At 37.7% G+C, this 19,998-nt stretch overlaps 1 protein-coding gene across 2 annotated transcripts in view; it reads right to left on the reverse strand.

The window, feature by feature from the left end:
- Positions 1 to 19,998, reverse strand: part of LOC5574166 (ras-associated and pleckstrin homology domains-containing protein 1) — a 280,277-nt gene that overhangs the window by 11,375 nt on the left and 248,904 nt on the right. The gene's annotated exons all lie outside the window — the stretch shown is intronic.

Below are 19,998 nucleotides of genomic sequence, written 5' to 3' on the forward strand. Positions count from 1 at the left end.
GAGAGATATGTTTTCTAATAAGGACCGTTCTTTTGTGTTTAATGTTTTATTGCTTGTGTGGAAATTGATAAGATTTTGCGTAAATCTATTTTATAGTGTAATATTTACAAATGTCGTTATAATCATTCAACTGGTATCCAAGCAAAAAGTGCTTTGTCAAAAAAATTTAGGCAATGTGGAGGAAAATCCAGGCCATTCCTTCAAGTGGATCGCGAAATAGCTGGGAATCGACCATTCCTTCGAGTCCCATGCGGTAAAATCGTTCAAGGAGACCCAGTGGCTAGGTGGCAGTTGAAAAAAAAAACATAGACATGCGTCTCCAGAGAGCAAGTGCAGATGCAAGGAACGTGAGGGATTACTTCAAGTGCAATCTGAACCTTTTGATTCGGGACGATTCGATTCTTCCATCTAATTTGTCCATCAGACAATGAAGTGGGCCAGATTTCATGTTTTCAATGTAAAGAAAGCGACTAGCCAAATTGATAAACAGAATACGGAGATCAAATCCCGCGCTAGGAAGCTGCCTCGTAATGGACGATGGGACGTACATTAAAGTGAACGCCAAGCACATCCCTGCCCTGGAATTTCTCACCGGCTAGTCCCGCCTGGATGTTTCGGAGAAGTTCCGCGAGAAGAAAACCGACAAATTTGCCGAAAAGTACTTGTTGTCATTAAAGATTAGTTGGAAATTGTGCAAATGTTGCATTGAAATTGATGGATAAGTCCAAGGTTTGTGCATTTATGCAGAAACATAGCAAATATGTGATTATTTATTCCCTGAAAGTTTCAAAAATATCCGGCCGACTAGATTTTTTTCGCGTACAGTCCTAAACGCTTTAAGTCAAAAAACTAGAATTAATTAAAACATTCATATACTCATTGAATTACTCACTGAAGAAGTTCTGTATTTTGCTTTGGTACCAAAGTAAACCATGATAATTTTACCAATAGTTACTTGGATCGTCGCCCACTATGATCCCGCTGCAGTATACACATAGTAGGCAACTTTAAATGGAAAGGCAACCGGCCACACAGACACAACTCAAGCACATGTCCAAACCGTACGGACGAGGTCTCCCATGCACGTGTGCACCAACACGTACGAATCCGGTGAGAGATTTTCCCGATCACACATCTGGATTTTCACCCACCCTCGCCCTCACCACATGTATGCGATCCGTCCCAAGGAAAGCCATAGCGACTCATACAAAATTCAGCGTAAGAGTGGCATAAAATAAACATAAAACCGCCTCTAGCTAAGCTCGGTTCGCTCTCCACCCACTCCCAGCAGTTTGAGGCGGCTAGGCATGACCCATGACAGAGAGGAAGGTGGACATCTTTGTCGTGAACATGAATGGAACCGGGTCACGAAAAAAGGCTAACCGGCCGTGTGTGACGTTGAAGTGGCTACGGAGGCCGTGGACACAATGATGGCTAAGCGGGACACTTTCCTCTTCGGTACCTACGGTACGAACCTACGAACCTAGCCACAATTTTATCGCAGAGCAGCACGGAAAGAAATAATCCCAGTAGGCGAAGCGGCCGAAATAGAAACATCGTGACTCGAATCGCAATCTACTCTCAAATTCCGGCAGTATCCGACACGGATGTGAGCAGGAGAAATGAGGGAGAGAATATGTTCCGAAATCTGTCGTATCCAACTGACTGCATTCACGTATCATTCTCTAAACTTGTCGTTGGAAGTATGTCGTGTAATGTGCAGTGCAGCTGATAATATAGCACAGCAATGCGGGTCCCTGTAACGGAGAATGTCATGCACATGTACGTATTACGCAGAGTGTAGAATGCAGCTTGGAACGAAAAAGTAAATTACTTAATGCATTTCGCCGGTGCACAGTGAGAAGTCAAGATGACGGGATATAGAGGTACGGTTGTAATGAGATTGCTGCTATTGACAGAGAATATCACGTGTAAGAGTTTATAGCTAAACCCAGCTGATAAGGGGAATGCAAATAAATTTAGCAAACTGTGGACTCTGTATCTCAGAAAATATAAGAGGAATGTTGCATCTTGGGTATTGTTGTATGTCACTCATTATTAATCGTGGCTCAAATCCCCCAATTGGCTGGAAACGTCTCCTCTGGAGTCGTACTTTTGATACTGGTCGATGAGCTGAAGGGCCCCGAATTCGGTCGAACATTACAGTTGATTTGAATGTCTCTGGGAGCCTTGACGGAGTGATAAACTTTCGAGAAAATTGTTCAACGCCGTAGTAGAAAATGAAAGCAGAGAACCCAAATTAGCAAACGGGGCACAATATCTCAAAGATCCAGTCAATTTGTATGTTTTGCGAAAAATATTTGAAGGTCAGCCTACTATATACTCCACAAGAAAGCTACCGCTAACTTTGCATCGATGGGACAAGCTCTTGCCTAATTATGTCATCGACCTCTAGTCCAAACTGAAACCAAACTGAAACCAAACTTTCAATTATAGTCATCGGCTATGAACACGATATCGCCGGTTTCCAACGGCGTTTGTCCAACTTGGTACTTTGTTCACCGGTTGACGTATAGAAGATATTCTCGTAGAACAGTAGCTTCGAACATATCGTCCTGCACCTGATTCGTCGATACCCAAGTAACATTGGTTGCTGAATAATAGTGTTTGAATTGAAATATGTATGAACGTTTCCTTTCCATCCCCGAATTGAGCTGCATTCGGACGCAGCCTGCATCACTATTGCTTGTTACTTAAGTAGCAGCGTCAGTTTCTTTCCAGAAGCTGGTGTTGCCATGTACTTCCGATAGATCTACACCTTGCAGGGCCATATACATGCATACCATACAAGCAACAGCACCAGCTTCCAAGAAACAATAGTCCTGTGACAGCAGTGAGCCTAAGCGGTTTTCAAGCATGGCAGTTGATTTCCGGAAGGAACCTCGAGGATAGATGCAGTTTGGAAGATGCTCCCAAACGCAGGACAAGGGAGTGGTTTCCTTCAAGCTGGGTTCGGGAGCCGTCTGAGGCTTGTGAATGAGAAGAACTGTTTCGCCAACCTCACAAAACTGAAGCAACCTGTCATCATCAACGTGGTGAAGCACGATCAAACCCTGATTTCATGGCACGATCAAAGGCGTCAACAGGGAAGGTAACTATATCAGCATGAAAGATGTGCTTTTCGTACCTGATCTTAGAGTGAACTTGCTATCTGTGAAGAAGATGATGAACGTGGATCTGGATGTCACATTCATACTTCGGTACTTCGTCACATTTATTGATGATTACGCGCACTGCGCAGACTTTCCGGTATGTTGAAAGAATTTCTGGATTGAAAAATTTTCACTACCGAGCAGACCCATTCTACAGATACAGTTCAAAACGTTTCTGCTGTACCATTTGACGGTCTCGTGCGACGATATGAAGCCGAGCTTTTGATCTTTGATGTACCTGAGGCGTACAAAGAGATCGCAGGACTAGCCGACGAAGCCCGTTTGCAACAAGCAATCGGCGAAGAACTGTAACCCATGTTTGGGTATTCGGTAGAATGGAGAACCGGTTCGTTACATGGCTCGCTTGGTAGCGAAGGGATTCCAGCAGAAGTCCCGAGTCGACTACTACGAAACGAAGCTACAAGATTGGAATAGCTCCGAGAAAGGAAGAAGAACTTACCCAAGTAACATTGGCAGCTGAATAACAGCTTATTCGGATAAAATGTTGTTTATACAACCTCTTTTTAGCTGAATAAACTGTTATTCAGCTACCAATGTTACCTGGGTACTGGCTTATCCCGTGTTGAGGTGGATCAAAGATGGTTAAAAGGAAAAAGATGAACGACTCTTTATTTTGCCATATATTCTACCGGCGACACGCTATTCAAGTAACTCTACTGCCATCTGTTGAGTGAAAAGCGCGTAAACATTATTTTCGGCTACATTCAAATCATCGTGTTATTAAAAACGACGATAAAGGAGGAGGAAATCAAAACAAACACGCTTAAAAAAGTTACACAGAATTGATAACGACTTACACAAAATCAGGCTCTTATGAACCAACACAAAAATTGTGTTATTTTTACACATGCTAAAAAAATACTCAAGCAACAACCTCGTGTTAGTTGTGTAACTTTTTTTGAACGTGAATGTCATAAACGAACACTTAGTCATCTGGTGGACACTAGGAGAATGTTACGTATTAGTTTGCTTTTGACTCATCAGAGCGGCGCTTTTCATGTCGCCTTAAAAAAACGATAGTCGGTTATCTTTTTCCTTCTAACCATCTTTAGGTGGATATATATAAAATACGGAGAGAATAACTCTCACTTGACACAGTTTCTTTCGGGTCTCAGCTGTTTCCTAAAATACCTGCATCTGATTGAACATGCAGCATTATTGCCCGTACTGTGAAAATAAAAGGAAGACACCATATCCCATGGTCCTCATCTGCCGTAGATTCAATGAGATACGGAAGGAACTGCCCAGTTTTAGTGCAGTGTTGTTGAAGCGATGTACCAAGAGATACATGGAATGCTTTCAACAGAGGAATAACATAAATGTTTTCGAGCTGTAGATGAAAAGGATCGGAGCTCCAGTGAACCGACAAAACACTGATTTCGGGTCGTCAGGGCGCCCCCTTATCGAACGCCAGGCTTCAACCGGATTTACAGACCGCCATCAGCACGCTACCGATCAGCTCGTGTAGAAGATTAAAATATCGGAAGAAGAGTCGGTTCCGGGATACTATCTTTCGTAGGAAAACTCTCCGTCGGTGCTGTCGAATCGTAATGATAGGTCGTCGATGTGCCAACGAATCGGAAGCTCCTTTCAGAATCGCTAGACAGACCTGAGGCGATGAAAAGCGTAGAGGCCTGACAAGACAAAAGTTTGTCACAGCTGCGCGCGCAGCATGTCTACTGCTGAAGTTGTTTGTTGCGGTTTTTGTAAAGCTACTTTCCACATGTCGTGTGCAGACATGTCGGAAGAGCTTTACAAACAAATATGCGGTTAACCCGCTATCTAATGGATGTGTAATGGCTGTCGTGACATGATGGGTAATGCTCACTTCAAAAACGCTCTATCATCCTTGAATGCCGCAACAATAGAACTCAACTATACATACCAAAAATATCTTGAAGACATGAAAAGTGAGATAGGCAGAATTTCATCGCAGAAATAAGAGAAATGAGGTTTCAGCTGGGTTTTCACCCCTCCCACGTCGTTTCAAGTTTGGAAATGCTAATTCTCCTAAGAGAAGACTTGACGCCGCGACGTCCGACCAACCAGCTGAAATTATTCGCGAAATCGGTCCGTCGGCTGCCAACATATCAGTTCGCGTGGGCAGTCCCGCTGATAAGTTTTGGATATACCTCACTAAAATATCACCGGAAGTGACAGAAACTAACATCGCAAAGCTCACCAAGACATGTCGCTGTTAAATCGCTGATTCCGATAGGTCGACGGTCTTCGACACCGACTTTCATTTCTTTCAATGTTAGTGTAGACCCGGAATCTAAATCTAAGGCTATGGATCCTGCATCCTGGCCGCGAGGGATCGAATTCCGAGAGTTTATCGACGATGAAGGACGAAGGACTTAATATTTTTGTAAACCGACGCCAAATGTGGACTCCGGCTCGACAATCATCTCGTAGAACCAGTCGATGCAAATGGTCTTTCCAACTTTTCTCCAACGCTGCAAAACCGGTTGACCGTTCATTATCAGAACGTCAGGGAATGGAGGACAAAGACAATTTCGCTATCTCTCGTAGGCTTCCTATAATTACGATATTATGGTATTCACCGAGACGTGGCTGCACGCTGACATTTCGAATGCTGAGCTATCGAGAAACTATGCCATCTACCGCTGTGACCGGAATTCTCGAACTAGCGCACTTCGACACTTCGCAGATCGCTGTACAAATTGTCTTGCCACATCAATCGCTTTTCGTTTGTTCCATCTATATTCGCCCTTGCAGCCAACCCGACTACTTCATCAAGTACGCTGAATCTGTACAAGAGTTTCTTGACATAACCCACCCATACGATACAGTGATCGTAATGGGTGATTACAATTTGCCTCATCTAGCCTGGAATTACGACGAGGACGTGCTAGGATTTCTTCCCCTCAAAGCTTCGTCTGAACAAGAGCCTGTTGTAATGGAATCGTTGCTGTCTGCTAGACTTAAGCAGGTCAATTATGCTGTTAACTCAAACCGTAAGTGTCTTGACTTAGTATTTGTCAGTGACTCACATACCGTTGAACTGTTCTAACCACCTTCTGCTATGATGAAAGTAGACCAATGCCATAAGCCAATAGTTTTGAAATTCGACCTTTGACCGGGTAGCAATACGATTTTGCAAGATGTGATTTCAGTGTCATCAATGCAAAAATATCGGCTTTAGACTGGGATCAATTGCTTTCCCTTTCCAACATTGATGCAGCTGTAACCGTGTTTTAAGACACCATTTATCAAATAATACACAATACTGTCCCGTTACGACTCGTAGACCTGCTATGAGACACCCACAGCCATGGTAGAAACCGCAATTACACAATTTGCGAAACCGTCTACGTAAAGCCCGCAAACGCTATTTTCGTTCCAGAGCTTCTAAGAAGATGCGTACTGTAGGGCTTGCTGACGCAGAATACAATAGTCTGCTTAAAGCTTGTTTCCGCGAGTACATGGATAACATTCAGATTAGTTTAAGAGGCAATCTCACGTCTTTTTGGTTCTTCGTAAAATCTCGCAAGAAATCATCTGGCTCTACCTGTGATGCCTCTTCGGCAGATTTATTTGCTGATTTCTTCCGGAGCGTCTTTGATAATATTAAACCGCTTACATCACAGCAGTACATAGACCAATTACCGTCCTATAACATTTTTCTGTCGCGGCCTGACTTCAGCCTAGAATTAATCAGACAAACGCTTGGCTCATATGACATCTCGAAAGGTCCTGGCCCAGATTGCTTCCGCCGTCCTTCATCAAGAACTGTGCATCTTCGTTGGCATTAGGGGGACACGGGGCAGTATGGACACCCCCTAAGGAATTTGCCTATTTTGACGGTGAGGACATGAATATTATACTGTTTTTTATGTGCAGTATGCTTTTTAGAGTTCTTGAGCATTTGTTAAACATGGTTGCATAATTGGGAAAAAAATATTTTGTTTTCAAAAATAGGTTTAAAAAAAGCTTATATTTGGTAGTCGCCATCAAGCTAGCGGGGCAAAGTGGACACCTCCATGGGGCAGTATGGACACCCTAATGTTTAAAGGAAAATTGTCCCGCGATCGTTCTCAAAACCTCGATAAATGAAGTTCATATTCAGGAAACCATTGTGACAGGTCACTGTGTCACTGGAAACATGATTAAAACCAATTTACGACATTTTTCGTAGAGATGCTTTCAATATTGCCTCCAAGTTAGTTTTAATCAAGAATTGACAATTTTCAACTGATTTGTGGTTGCGCTTCATAAATATTGCATTGAATGCTAAATATTTTTGGATAATTTTGTATTTGAAGTTTTTTATTTTTTTTTCTATGAAGTGTCAGCTCTACTTTGTCACCCGGTGTCCATATTGCCCCAACAGTATAAGAATTTTTTTATATAAGTTTTTCAATGTCTTAAAGTACCAGAAAAAAATATACGCTATTTTTGAATATAGCATAAATAATTGAAGATTCAATCAAGAGCTACATTATCGGTCAACTTGCAGTCATTTGCCTCTGAAATCATATTTGGTGAGGTGTGAATGTTATAATTTTCGAACCAAATTAAAACATGCTCAATTTTTCTATTTAAAATCAATGTTTTGAACATTTTTTTCTGAAATTTTAGTGGATGATTTACTCCTCCGACAGGTAACTAAAATATTGTTTGCATTTAAAGTGTAAAAGTATTCGCTTATGAAAAGATACAGGGGGTGTCCATTCTGCCCGGGTGTCCATACTGCCCCCGGTACCCCTACCTGTCGCATCCATTTTCAACCGCTTGCTTCGGGATGGAGTTTTTCCAGACGCCTGGTAGCTTGCCTCAATCACGCCGTTGTTTAAGTCCGGAAACATTCACAGAGTGGAAAGCTATCGTCCTATCTCGATTCTCAACTGTCTGGCTAAAGTTTTGAAAAGCCTTCTGCCCGACAAGTTTTATTCCGCAGTTCGAGGTTTCATCTCGGGATTCCTGCATGGACTTGTAAAAAAGCTCTCGACAATAACGAACCAGATGAGCTTCATCAAAACCTTTATCCACAGCAATGAGAAACGCCGTTTACATGGACTTTTCCCAGGCTTTCGACAAAGTACCACACGTTATCGCTAGAGCAAAACTGAGCCGCGTCGGGCTTCCGGCATGGGTTGTTAGCAGGATAAAATCATATTTATCGTCAAGGAAAGCATTTGTCAAAATTCGTGACGCGAAATCCAAGGTGTCCCGCAAGGTAGTCACCTGGGGCATCTAACCCCTGGACCCCTTGACATTGTACTGCATACGGATTTCACTACCCGGTTGACAGATGTTGCGCGTTATTCAACGATGTGACCTTTGATTTTAACATTAGTAGACTAGTTTTCAAAACTAGGATTACTAGGATTAAGGATCTTTAAGCAGTGACTTTTGTCAAAGATGTAGAACAAATAAACAAAAAGAAAAAAAGTAGGGGGAGATCCCCCAGTACCGGACACTTAAGCCACTAAATTCATAATTCGAAAAATATTGATTTTATGGGCTTGTGTTACCCATTTATGATAAATATTATCATTTTTATAGTGTACAAAAATGAATTTGAAAATATAAATATGAATTTTGACATTGTGTATTGATGATGTATTTTAGTACCAAATTGATCGATCTTGAAAGGTGGCACCCAATACCGGACACGATCTGGAAATGCCTCGAATTCTATAAATTTGAACATCATTAAATGTGTACACTATAGAAATAGTTTATAATTACCAATTCAATGCAATTGCAACATTTACAAAAATAATTTGAGTTTTTCTTAGTTTGCAAGATGCCTATCAAAAACCTCTTTCATATATGATGAAAAATAGCACATTTTACGATGTTGTTATGAATGTTCATTCTTCTTAATTTTATTGCATGTTTGATACCATGGTCGACGGAACCCATGAAAAATGAAAGTATTTTGAGACACTGATAGAATTACAAAGATATCATATAACAAATCAAGCTTTCCGAAACTGAGCGACAGGAGGTGCTTAACCAAAACTGTAATTTGTCCATATTTACTTCAATTATGGTACAAAATACATTCATACTATCAAATTAAGATTATGTTCGATCATGCTTGCGGGATCCAAAGTATTTTTTCATATTCAAAATAATTACTAAATAGGCTCAAAATTAAGAAGATACGTCAATTTTTTAAAGATTTTCAAACTTTTCTACTTTTTTAAAAAGGGATGCATATTTCGAGGATGTGTTATTCTACGCAAACATTAGTCTACATAATAGCTTTCTTTTCTACTAATACACCATCTTGATTGGACCATGATTTCTCAATGTTCAAACTTTGTCCGGTATTGGGTGCTGTCCGGCACTGGAGGATCTCCCCCTAAAGTGTATCTGCATGCAACATTTTTTATCAGGAATAGCTAATTCATCCAATATGTACCGTTTTATGATGGAAACATGAGTAAGTCATTTTCGCAACCCTTTTTTTATTAAAAGGGTAAGGAAACACGATACCATGATTACAACTTTATATACACGTTCCCGAAAAAAAGCGATACAATTAAGCAAAAAGCTCCACATCGCTCTTCGAGTGTCACACCTCAAATGTGTCATTCGAGCCTTTTGCTTGTCTGTTTAATTTTCGCAACATAACATTTTACGGCATAAATTTTAAAGCGCATGCGTTCACTTTGAAATCGATACGTTGCTCGTGACGGGTGGAGTGATGGGATCTAGATTCTATAGAAGAGGGCTCTATAGCATCAATCACCATCAGCAATAGTCACTGGCAACGAGATTTGCAGCAAATTGAATCATTTAGCCATTTTTCCTCATTAGGCGAGCGGGCGATAAATATTTCGCCCCAGACAATTCTCCTATGGAATTGCTATCAATTGCAGGTCGTTGCAATCCGTAAGCTACTGGTGCTGAATTACATCCATCGGAGGGCGATAAATTTCGATTTGGTACGTTTAGGTATTCAGTTCAACTGTGGTTAGGAAACGATTTATCTTATCGTTTTTGATAAAGGGTTTATAGAAGAGATTCTCAACTAATTCACAGTGGGAGAAATGGTCCCAAAACGGTACCTAATTCAAGCGACTGGTAGTTTTAGAAATCCTCCATAATCAATGAAAAAAGTCAATAACCAATTCATTCACTGAAACTGCGTGAAAATGTAAGTGTTGCCCTATTTTTTTTCTAGGACTAGCATTTTTCTTGGAAAAATTGGGTAAAATGTAATAACCGAATGAAAGGTAAAGTATTGTGGTTCTCAGTTGATTTTACCCCGAAAAAGGATTATTTTTACTGCTGAAATCAGTTAAATTATCCGAGAATAACTAATAAAAAAGGCCTATTTTATTATTTAAACAATCATTTTTTGCATTGAACTTGATACAATTCAAAAATGGCAGCTTTTAGAGAAAAGATCATGATAATCATTCTAATTTCAAGATTCTTATTGTATCATCCAAACGTATTAATTCGGACAGAAAAAAACAAAAATTTGAAATTCGTCCAAAAGTTGTTATTAGAAAAACTTTTTTGTTATAAATTTCTCCATCATGAAACTTTCACCCAAACATCTATCAAGATTCTATGGTAAATATATAAAAATATTGAAAATGGCGTTTTGGTGTAGTTTAAAGTTAAGGTTTTATTTTCGAATTTTTAATGAAAAAAAATTAAATATTTTTCCAGTGTATATTTTTTTCTTGTAGTCCAAATGGTTCGCTAAAACTTCTTCATAGAAATTTTTTCTCTAAAATCAATAGTTTTTGAGTAAGCATTTTTCAAAAATATTGTATGCATAAGCCTTTTCAAAAGTTATTCTTGAGTCAAAATGATCGATTTTACTATGGAAAACACTTATTCTACCATAACGAAAAATTTTCAGCAAATCGTAGATTGTCGAGTTCTGTGACTGACCAATTTGAAATGGAATTCGTTACAAACATTGTACTTAATGTTTTTACCCATAGTCACCACTCGATTCTTTGACGCTTTTTATATGAAATACGGATGTTTACGAGAACTCAAATTGAAAATGAAGCTACATGAATTAGTTGTCGTTTGGGTTCATATTTTCCCACTGTGCAATTGCTTGAATGCTATCATTTTCAATCAAACAATTGAAAATGCGATGTGAATCGTGAGTCGACAGTCACCTCAAAATATAATCCCTGCGGATCTAGAAATAACCCAATGTGCGAACGAAACTCGTCCACACAGCATCTTTCCCCGAAGCTTACGTGTCTGCAAAATTCTAGGAAATCCCCTCAATATAGCGCTGAATTTTCGATGACTCACCTTCCCGCAAAAGACGGTGCCTCGCTCTGATTGGATATTCCATCTCACCCGCATATGTTTGGGGCGAATCTCCTCTTTCTTCGCTTCTCTCGACGATGTTTACACTTTTGGTTCATTCATATTTCGTAACTTTTTTGCGTGGAAATCGTACGCACGGGATACGCTATCGGTCGTATTGAGTATACAACCTACCGTTTTCACCCCCGATCCGATCCCAGACATCCGTCGTTTGCTATCGTCGACAAGAGCGAGAGTCGTAAAAAGTTCGTGACACCCGTTCTGGGATTGCTTAGGGGAATACGTGGTGATATGCGCCCCTCAGGGAAAACTTAATTTAACTGTGAATATCGCCGACAACTTTATTATAGTTGGTTTTTCAGCTAAGTTGCATAAATAAGCTCACAATGACTAAAGTTTAATCAGCTTGCTTTCTTCTATCTGTAGACTTTTTGAAAAAGTTATTTTAAACAAACAGATTGATGGTCCACATCAGCGAAAATTCAGTTTTCGGACCACTCATAAACTTGTACGTGTGAGGAATTTGATTCGTTCCAACAAATCTAAAGACTAGTCAACTTGTCTTGCTCTCCTAGCCATAGAAAAAGCATTCCACAGTGTTAGGTATGGACATTTTATTGTAAAAATAAAAAAATAAACTTTAGTTTTCCAACATACACTCTAACAATAATCCAAAGTTATCTGGCAAATCGTACACATCATGTTAATTATCAGAACCCCTACTCTGAAACTGTAAGAGCTGGTGTTCCCCAAATCAGCATTCTGGGACCAATATTGTACTCCCATCTGGCTTACCAGAGTTTACTAAAAGATGTCAAAAATCTTTGTTTGCCTATGACACAGGTCTCTCCGCCAAAGGAAAAAGCCTGCACATTATCTGTACTTGATTGCAAAAAAGTTTTGATATATTTTATCTTCTTCTTCTTCTTCTTCTTATTCTTCTTCTTCTTTCTGGCGTTAGGTCCCAACTGGGACAAAGCCTGCTTCTCAGCTTAGTGTTCTTATGAGCACTTCCACAGTTATTAACTGAGAGCTTTCTATGCAAATTGACCATTTTTTGCATGTGTATATCGTGTGGCAGGTACGAAAAGATCCTCGACCGATGGGATTCGAACCCACGTCCCTCAGCTTGGTCTTGTTGAATAGCTGCGCGTTTACCGCTACGGCTATCTGGGCCCCTATATATATATCCTATATTTTATCTTCGTACTTGTTAAATTTTTCTAATCCTTCCAAAACTCAACTTATCATATTCCCATATAAGTCATAAGCTGTTTATTTGAAACCTTCAAATAGACGTACTGTCAGGTTAAGGCGAAGTAGGCCGTCATTGAAATGTGTACGCGTCGTTGATGATTGTTGCTAATTCATCTCACGATTTAGAATCAAAGAAAATCAGTTGGTTTTGCACTGACACAGCTTAAAAAGTATCAGCATACTCTATGCATGTAAGCGCGTACAGTGATACTTTTTCAAGTCAATATAAACGATCAAGACTGAGTTTTAGCATTTTGAAATGCATGCTGAAAAGTCATCATTATTGCCAAAACGAATAACGGGCTACTTAGCCTTAAAGGGATTTCAATAAATTGGTCAGATGAAGTTATGTCTTAAGAACAAGCTTTTGATCTTCATTGATTGTCAGGCTGGCTTACCATGATGAAGCAATATGGACTAGCTGTTGTAATATCAGAAAGAAAGCTCTACAGAGGACTCATAATAAAATTTGGAAATTGTTCTGAAGCTTGCTCCCTGGTACAGTACAAATAAAATTAATTGAATATCCAATGTTGAAACATTTGAGCAAATCTCGAATAAAATTATTAATAATTTTGCAAAAATCGTTGCAATCTTCTATTGTCACGATAAGTGCTTTATATGTTTAGGTTAAATTTATCAAAAGCGATGTTTTCTTACAATCAGGTGAATTCAATTCACCTGTAAAAAGTCTGAATTACTACGGCAAATGGTATGTATTATGTTTTTAAAATGAATTTGACTAAATGCCTTCTATCCTGGAAATATTGCTGTGGCGCGTTTTACACTTAGCTCCCCTAAATTCGGTTCGTCTCGTCTACCCCGTTGCTCTTTTGTCGGAGATTACCGAGAGATCGCGTAGTAATCGCGATGGCACAGATGTGGTGCGTGACTCACCTCTCGTCGGTCGTTGGCTGTGTAGCCTTTCGAGCAGCAACAGCATAGCTTAAGGACGGATTTTGTACACACCCCCACTAAGTGTTTTTCGATCCGCGTTTAAATCAATTGAGGTGCGACGGAACCAACGATTCTCCCACCACCATTTCCGGAGGCTTGACTTGATGTATGTGTTTATGGGATTAAAATGATCTTTCTATATGGATGACTTTCGGGCTAACCGATTTCAATTTATTTAAATTCTTTTGAAGCTAATTTAGTAGTTTTCAGACTATGGGAAAACCAAATTAATTGAAATTGGTTTTGAAATAGTTATTTAATAAAAACTGCCCAAAAACATGTATTTTCTCATATGTTTCTCATTTGTTAAAATTTTAGAATTATTTTTTCATAAATTTTAAAATAAAAAATGTTATTTTTTTTTTAAACATATTAGAATATTTGTATATTATCCATCTGACTTTAGTATACATGAATTAAAAAATCCTATATTAAGTCCGAGTTCCTCACACGCGAAACGAATTGGTTGGACGAACCATCAAAGTCATAGAGATCTTCAAACATAGAAAATAAACGGATCATCGACGTAAAAGACTCGTTACTTCCAAAAGCAGAACGATGAAATCTTTGCTGCAGAAGAGCGCCGTCACGTAGAACCCTTGGAGCGACACGGAAATTCAGCATCGAGAGCAATCGGGATTAGTCAACTTCTCCGTTAATGAGTTTGGCTATAAAAGCAACTTGTTGAGTTCTGCGTCAACGATTCAACGTATCCAAATCAAGCAGCCTACAGCGATCCGAATATGGCGCCAGATTCAGTGGATCACGCCAAGGAAGATTCCGCAGTGCTAGACGGATAAACTTCCGTTGCACGCTTTCTAATCTCAAGCTCCACGATAGTTGATGCGGGGTCCACACTACAGCAGCACTGTCTAAAATAGGTCGTATGAGTAAGTAATGAAGAGCTTTCAGACAATGCGGATCAGTGAAATCCCGGGAGATCTTTGCCATAAATCCCAGCTGACGGTTAGCTTTCGCAATTACATTGGATCGATGCAGATTAAACGTGAGCTTGTGGTCCAACAAAACTCCCAAATCGCAATAACTATCGGCTCTCTTAAGAACGACGTCATTTACAACATAATTGTGCATAATCGGTCGAGTTATTCGATAGAACGACATAACTATACATTTGGGTACACTCAGCGTCATACGGTTCCGTCTACACCAATCAACAAATATATTCAACAAGGCTTGCAGACGAACGCAGTCTTCCACTGTGCGTACGACAGAGTACAACTTAAGATAAGCTTGCAACCATGCCCTAGAAGCAGCATCATGTCGTTGAAAAATAAAAGAAACAGGAGTGGACCCAGGTTACTGGGATTTGATTTCCCGGGAAACGGGAAATAAATTTGTAATTTCCCGGGAAATCCCGGGATCCCGGGATATTTAAAAATACATGAAAATAAAGCAAATTTGATTATTTTTGTTTAATTATTTGTATTTTTTTTATACCAGTTAACTTGTATGGTTCATTCTCTTTCTTGTAAGTAATTTATTTATGTTTCTCAAAAAAATCTATTGATTTCGTTGTGTTCGCTAGGTTTCAGAACAACAAAAGTATAATATTGAGTCCATGTGGAGATTATTCTTGACAAATCGTATGAAGTTCAAATAAAATGTACAAGACGGACTCGATTATCTAGAATTCGATTATCCGGAAGTTTAGACTCGATTCATATACAATATGAATGGTTTTGCAGCTTTGGAGGTAGGTAAAAAAGGGGGTTTGAAAAAGAGGTTTTTTGTATGCCAGTCAAAAAAATTTCTTCCCAAGACCCCTAATGTTCCTAGAAATAACTTCTGGCTACGCCATTGCATCATATAAATAAAACAACGAAAATAGATAATATTTGAGTCCTTTTATCGCAGATTTTAATTTCTCTTGTAGTGATTCGATTATTAGGAAGATTCGGTTATCCGGAGTGAAAAAAAATCGATACAACGGATAATCGAGTCCAACCTGTACCATTGAATCAATCCTTTCAAGCACTAGAACAAAAACCAACTAGAGTTTAACGATGGAAAATGCGACGGTTAAATCCATGAAAACTTTATAAGCGTACATAATTCATGGATGATCCCTCGCGTTTCTCGCCCTTTTATATACCGGAACCAGGAATGACTGTTTCCAAATCGCGGGTGAAGTCTAATCACCAAAAGATTGATTGAAAATCCGGCATAGTGGCTTGGCCAAAGCACTCATGCATCGACAATATACGGCTGAAGGAATACCATCCGGATCAGGTGAAAATGTGCTTTTCAATTTTTTGGCAGCTTGCAAGACCATGGCAGGCTCAATTTGGAAAATATACAGATCTAAAAGGTCCCTAGTGACATCTGATACAGCAGAATCCACCTCAGATGGGGATGCGGGTTTCGCATCGAATACAGATGAGAAATGAGCGGCAAAAGTTCACATTTCTCCAAAGTTGACGAGGAAACGGTATCGTTCAGGAAAACACTCATCGGTATGGTCGAGCTTTTCCTTTTGGAATTCACATAGTTCCAAAACTGTTTTGGATTTCGCTGAAGGTTTGATTGTACTCGCAACACATATGACTTGTAAAGAGACGAATTGAGTTCCCGATACTCATCACATGCGTTCAACTCGTAATTATAACAAGATGATTTATAAACTTCGGTGTAATTTACGGCGAAAACAAACAACATTTATTTAATTTAATTTGTTCTGTATACAGAATGAAAACAACTTAATAACCTTCAAAAAAAAAATCTAAAAAGATCAGGAATCGGATGATTATTCATGAAGTTATGGTCAAACAAAAAATGATTTTTTAGTAAAATGAGGAAACATTTAGAGAAAACTACTTTTAACTAAGACTATATTTAATTTTAGACAAATTTAATGTTCAACAAATTTCTTGTAAATTTAATTTTAAGGAAATGATGCTCAGAGCTTCAAAATTGATAAAAAAACAAAGTTAAGAAACTTCACTGAAGGTCATATTTCAAAACTCGAAATTCACCTTCAATCGCTTGCGCCCCCTCTAAATCTTGATATTTCTAGCTCAAAATTGGAGGTTTCCCTTTTTATGTGATTCAAATTAGAAGAGCACACAAATTTTTGATTTTGAGGACCTTCGAAAAATAAGCCACACCCTAATGTTAAGCGAGTCTAAAAATAACCTAAAAACTAAAAAACGGAAGAAATTGAGTATCAAGCTCACCTCTACAGTAAAAAGGCTATTTTTTTGGCACAAACCAAAATATCTTTATTCGTTTGCAATGACAATAATTCTAATGTGTATTGATCATTAAGATCTATATTAAACATTATAAATGAAACGGTGCAATTTGGAATGTTTCAATTCTTGGAAAGCGAATATCAAACATAATAATTCAATTAAAACGCGTTTCCAGAGAGCTTGACACAGATGTTTAGATACAAATTGAACACTTTAGCGAAAATGTGATTCTGATTTTTTATGTTTTTTAAGGATAGTTCACTAAGAAATCAATACATCAATAATAATAATTGTTAATGTGAAAAAATAGACAAAATTACTAAGGAATTTCTCAGACAATACATATCGGAATTTTTTGTCGAAAAACAATGCTTAACTTTCAAGGATTTTCGGCATGGCAAGTTATCTTCGGATGAATGGCAGAAATTTAACCTGGTGTGAAAAGATGTAACAAATCTACCATAGATGCATTCCATGTCAATTCGGTCAGTCACAGAACTCGATCATCTTCGTAAGTTTTCCATAGAAAAAATCAAATCATTTTGAATCAACAAAACTTTTGAGAAGTGTCTATATTTTTTGGCATGCATGTTTGAAAAATTCTAACACTAAAATTGTTGAATTTATAGAAAAATATTCTATGAATAAGTTGTAGTGAACCGTTTGGTATAACAAGAAAAACATACACTAAAAAATTATCTTGATTTTTTCTCGAAAAATTCTAAAATAAAACTTAAATTTTATAACACACAAAAACATCATTTTTAATATTTAATAATTTTCCATTGTATAATCTTGATAGTTAACAGATATTTGGGACAAAGTTTCATGATGGAGAAATAAAAAAATAAAAAGTTTTTCCTAGAACAACTTTTGGTCGATTTTCAAAAATTTTGTTTTTTTTTTCAAATAAATACGATCTGAGGATACATTTCTTCTTCTTCTTTGCATTACGTCCTCACTGGGACAGAGCCTGCTTTTCAGCTTAGTGTTCTTATGATCACTTCCACAGTTATTAACTGAGAGCTTTCTTTGCCAAATTTGCCATTTTCGCATTCGTATATCGTGTGACAGGTACGATTATACTTCATGCCCGGAAGTCAAGGGAATTTCCATTACGAAAAGATCCTGGACCGACTGGGAATCGAACCTAGACACCTTCAGCATGGCTTTGCTTTGTAGCCGCGGACTCTAACCACTCGACTAAGGAAGGCCCTTCTGATGATACACTATGAACCTGAAATTATTCTATAATATTTATCTTAATAACTCTCTAGAACAGCCATTTTCAAATGATATCATGTTCAATGCAAAAAATATTATTTTTGATAATAGAATAGACCATTTTCATTAGATATTCGCATTTCTCAATCAAGAACATACGTTTACGAGATCATATGCCATATTTCTTTCAATTTAGTTATTTTTCTTCATGGAGAATCGATAATAATTTATAAAAATGGGCTATCTTATTATTCAATTATAATTTTAAGCATTAACATGAGAACGAATTTATTGACAAAAACCAAAATTTGGAAAATCGACCAAAAATTATTCTTAGAAAAACTTTTTTATCAAACATTTCTCCATCATGAAACTTTGTCCAAACATTTGTTTACCTATCAAGATTCTATGGTGAAAATTTAAAAATATTTTCAAAATGGGTCTTTTGTGAAGTTTATACTTAAAGTTTTATTTTTGAATTTTTCATAAAAAAATAAATTAATATATTTTCAGTGCATTTTTTTGTAGTCCAAACGGAACATCTTCAAAGAATATTTTTCTCTAATCGGTTAAGGAGGAGGAGTCAAATAATTTGCATTCCAAAACTTATAGGCACTTTTCAAAAGCTATTCATGAGTCAAATGAACGATTTTTCTATGGAAAGCATTTATTTTACTGTACCAAAAACAAGTGCGAAATTTAATCTAAACCTAAGATTCCCGAGCACGAAAATTTATTTCTCGACTGATTATGGATGGAACTTGTCCATAGTGTTTTATTTCTAGCATAGATTTTTTCTTTAATTTTATTCGATTTTCAAAGTATTTTCGCCTGAATTGATTTTATTGTTTAAATTTATTATTTCATAAATTATTTAATTAATTTCCAACAGATTTGTAGCAAAATTTTCAAAACACTTTTCGATATTCTTTATAGAATTTTATTATAATAAAATTCCTCAAGGAATACTGAAGTGTGGTTTCAGAACTTTTGCAAAATCTCTTGGGAATTAGTCAAATAATATTGTGGGTTTGTTAATACTTTCAAAACGAATTCCTCCTGGTAGACATCCCATTCCTTTTATGTCTACTCTTTATTAGAAAATTGATTCTGGAATATGATCACGGATTTATCAAAAAATGTTACTTAATGTTCAAATGTTCAGTTTTCCCCTCGCAATTCCTCAAAAATCATTGATATAATACTGAGATATTTCACGGAGAGAGATATTATTACAAATTCTTTCGCGAAGTTCATCAAAAACCATAAGGAGTGCTAACAAAATACATCACGAATTGCGCCAAAAATTCGTTTTATGTTTTTTTTTTCTAGAAATTTGCATTAAGTCCTCGGATTATTCAGTAGCGGAAAGACAATTGTTTCTGAAATGTTGAAATACCCCAGGAAAACTTTTGCTTCCCAAAATTAGCATAGCGGTAAAGGAACCTGTAGAGAAACATGTAGCAAATACAGAGAAGGGAAAAGGATTTGTGAAGAAATAATATAACAAAATTTTGATCTTATTAAAAAACTTTTCTAGACATAATTTCACCAATTATTCATAGAATCCATATTCTTGTTTTGATTTTGTGCAATACAAGGACAGAATTTTAAAAGGCAAGGGAGAATATTTTTCTAGGATAAGTTCTGAGAAGATTCTGATGGAACTTCTTGAGGAATTAATTTATTTGTAAATTCATTAGAAGAGGTTTTGACTATGCTGTAATTTACCTCTAGAGAAAGATTATAAATATTTGTCATTATCCCATTGCCCCATCTATTGTTCTAACCTGCTTCAACATTTTGTTTGTTTCTCCTTCCATCGCATGACGCTTTGAGGAAATTTGTACAAAAAATCTTTCTTTGAA

Source organism: Aedes aegypti, chromosome 3 (assembly GCF_002204515.2).
Source record: "Aedes aegypti strain LVP_AGWG chromosome 3, AaegL5.0 Primary Assembly, whole genome shotgun sequence".
NCBI classification, from domain to species: Eukaryota; Metazoa; Arthropoda; class Insecta; order Diptera; family Culicidae; genus Aedes; species Aedes aegypti.